Source organism: Mus musculus, chromosome 11, assembly GCF_000001635.26.
Source record: "Mus musculus strain C57BL/6J chromosome 11, GRCm38.p6 C57BL/6J".
Taxonomy (NCBI): Eukaryota; Metazoa; Chordata; class Mammalia; order Rodentia; family Muridae; genus Mus; species Mus musculus.
The window spans coordinates 18,506,704-18,510,579 of record NC_000077.6 but is presented as its reverse complement, the minus strand read 5'-3'; the positions used below and the strand labels follow the sequence as shown (position 1 = coordinate 18,510,579).

General features: G+C 41.4%; 1 pseudogene; it reads left to right on the top strand.

Annotated features, from left to right (window-relative positions):
- Gm12021 (predicted gene 12021) lies at positions 479–2,740 on the top strand (annotated as a pseudogene).
- The last annotated feature ends 1,136 nt before the right edge of the window (positions 2,741–3,876 follow it).

Genomic DNA, 3,876 nt, shown 5'->3' with positions numbered 1-3,876 from the left:
CAGGCTTCTGATCTAGTCTTGACTTGGAGATCTTGAGGCATAGTGGTCAGGAAAAGCTTAGGCCCAGGCAAGGTAGTACACACCTTTAATCCCAGGAGACTGAGGCAAGCAGATCTCTGAGATCAAGGCCAGCCTAGGACAAAGCAAATTCCAAAGCCAGGCAGGCATGGTGCTAGAGGAGCTGAGTTCTACATCCTCATCCAAAGAAAGACAGGAGCAGATTGACTTCCAGACAGGTAGGACAAGGGACTTAAAATCCACGCCCAAAATGATACACCTCTCAATAGTGCTGCTCCCTGGGCCCTACATATTCGAACCACCACAGTGGGTCACTGAAAAATCAGTGAAGAGATTCTTAAAGGTCTAAAATAAAATTAAAATAAAAGCACAGCATAGCAGAAACTTTGGAAAAAAATCAAGGTAATCTTTAAAGAAAGATTTATGCCTCTAAGTACCCACACCAAGAAGATGGAGAGAGCTGTTGCTGGAGGTGGGTGAGAGGAGGGGCTGAGAAGGACCCTGCACTGGCAGTCTCTCTTGCTGTTTTTGTACCTGAGGGGCCTTCTTTCTCCATCTTACCTTGAGTGCCTCAGTGTCAAGGCGCACTTGTCCCTGGTGACACCTTGGCACGCAGTGGACATGCCTCTCAATGCTACCAACCTCTTTGACCAGGATGTTGAGAAAGCAACTAGTGAGTTAAATACTGCAAAGGACTGGAGCCTCATCTTGGATATTTGTGATAAGGTTGGCTAATCTTGCACAGGACCTAATGATTGCCTTCGTTCTATTATGATAAGAGTAAGCCATAAAGACCCCCATGTTGCTATGCAAGCTTTAACTCTTTTAGAAGTATGTGTACCAAACTGTGGCAAAAATTTTGACTTAGAAGTATTTTCAAGAGATTTTGCTAGTGAAGTAAGCAACATATTAAACAAGGGTCATCCTAAAGTATATGAAAAATTAAACTATACTTATCCTAAAGTATGGTAAAAATTAATCATAAGACTTTTATGGTTGAATGGACAGATGAATTTAGGAATGATCCAGAGCTTAGTCTGATGTTGGTAATGATCAAGAACCTTAAGGAACAAGGTGTAACATTCTCACCTATTGGCTCTTTAAGCTACAGAACAAGGGAAAGCAAGCCTGGCTCTGGTAGCCAAGGACCCTGGCACTGTGGCTATCAAAAAGGAAAGAGAAGATTTAGCACAAGCTACTGAGTTGTACCTCGAGGAGCAAAGGCAGCAGTCACCACCATCACACACACACACACACACACACACACACACACACACACACACACACACACACACACACACTGTGTATCCAAGCCCATCTGAGCTCCTCACGAACCATCAACGTGAAGGCAGAATGCTGGGTACTTTCTGAAGCTGCTGAGGATAATGAGCTTACCTTTAAAGCTGGAGAAATCATGTCAGTCCTTGACGACAGTGATCCCAACTGGGGGAAAGGTGAAGCCCATCGAGGCAAAGGGTCACTTTCCTTCTAATTTTGTAACTGCAGATCTTACTGCTGAACCAGAAATGATTAAAACAGAGATGAAAATGGTACAACTCAGTGATTCAGATAGAGACAACAGAACTAGAACCAGAACCAGCCTTTATTGATGAAGATAAAATGGACCAGTTGTTACAGATGGTGCAAAGTACAGCTCCCAGTGATAATCAGCCAAACTTACCAGAGCTACTTCATCTTGTAGCGATGTGTCACCCAGATGGGACCTCTCATTGATGAGAAGCTGGAAGATATTGATAGAAAGCAATTAGAACTCTCAGAACTAAATGTGAAGGTGATAGAAACTCTTTCATTGTATACAAATTTAATGAATGAAGATCCAATGTATTCTATGTGTGCAAAATTACAGAATGGGCATGCAGTCATCTGGTGTTTCTGGTTCCCAGGTATATCCAGGGCCTGCTCAGAGTGGTACCTACCTGGTTGCAGGGAGTGCACAGATGACCCATCTTCAGACCTACAGTCTCCCCTGCCCCCCCCCCCCAGAGCAGCTGTCTTCTATCAGCCAAGAAGCAGTTCCACCCTCTGCAAACCCAGATTCTTCCTAGGCAGCAGACCCAAGCTTCTTACCCAAATGCAATGGTTAGTTCTGTTCAAGGAAATTTGTATGCCAGCCAGGCTTCAATATATAGTCCTCCTCCTCCTCCTCCCCCCCTCCTCCTCCTTCTCCTCCTCGTTCTCCTCCTTCCTCCTCCTCCTCCTTCTCCTCCCTCCTCCTCCTCCTTCTCCTCCTTCTCCTCCTTCCTCCTCCTCCTCCTTCTCCTCCTCCTCCTCCTCCTCCTTCCCCTCTTCCTCCTCTTTCTCCTGCTACTGCTACTGCTATAGTACCTGTTCCTGTACCTGCTGCTGTACCTGTACCTGCTGATGTCACCATATACCAGAATGTAGAATCTAATATGTCCCAGGTGCCAAACTATACTTTAACATCATCAACCTTGCCTCAAACAGGAGGCAGCCAACAGCCACCTCAGCCACAGCAAGCATATTCTCAGAAGGCTCTGCTATAGGACTTGATGTTCCTCTTGGCGGCATATTTCCGCTGAATGCCATTGGCAGTGTTAGGAGATTAGTTTTACCTCAGCTTATAAGAGTCTATCTTGATCAGGTTCAAATACTCAAGAAGGTAGAACTGTCTTCAATTTGCACTGACTTTTTAGAGAAATGCCTCTCCCCCAAGGAATGAAACTATTTATATTTATTTCCTTTCATAATATGAAGAACTGATCCAAGATTATTGTCTTGTAAAATTACCTCGTCTGCAACACTGAGAAGATCAACAACTGCTGTGGCCAATGTTATGTACATACACTGACAGGTAACTTCGTTAGTGACCATTTGAATTACAATGGTGATCATGCAAATATATTTAACACTGTGTTAAATTAATTTATATTGTTTTATTTTAATCAAGAACAAATATGTTTGCTAATGTTTTTTGTAAATTTAAGATAAGTATACTCTCTTTTTAAGCTACAAGAGAACCAAGTTGTAAAAAGGCATTATCCTGTTACAGTGTCACATTAAATTGAACCTTTCTTTTAAGAATTGTGAGCAAAACATGTATGTTACATTTTTCTGTAGCTTCTGCCCACTATTGATTGTCATCACATCACCATACATTTTTGGTGCAATTAGAGGAGAATAATGTTCCCTTTAAACTTTCATGTTTTGGCATGATATTCCAAGGTATTGTGGACCATAAGACAAAAATTAGACTTTGTATTTTATTTTGAAAGAAGTAACAACGTTGATTTATTTTTTCATAGTTGACCATGGTGATTAGGTTTTAAAGCTGTGTACTGTGTTAATCGGTAGCAGTGACACCAGAGATAGAGGTGATGCACATAGAGAGTTTTCACTAACACTACACTTTCAAAGTCTCTTGAAATTTTTAGAATATAAAAAACAATTTGATTCACTTGAGGTATTTTGTTTGTTTGTTTGTTTGTTTGTTTGTTTGTTTGTTTTGAGACATGGTTTCACTGTGTAGCCCTGGCTGTCCTGGAACTCACTCTGTAGACCAGATTGGCCTCAAACTCAGAAATCCGCCTGCCTTTGCCTTCCAAGGACTGGGATTAAAGGCGTGGGCTACCACTGCCTGGCATTGATTCACTTGTCTTACCCCACTAGCTTTTTAAAATGTTGTTGATACATTGTATCTTTTCATTCTCATTAAAATGGATATAAATAGGTGTTTCAAAGTAATTTGTATTCTGATTTTGTTTAACAGTTTATATACTTATTGTTAAGTTTCAAACTGGAGTCTTAATTTTTCCCTCTTTGTCCCTGTCTCATTTGAAGTCCTATAGAATTATTTTTGCTTATTTAAGAGTAAGCTTA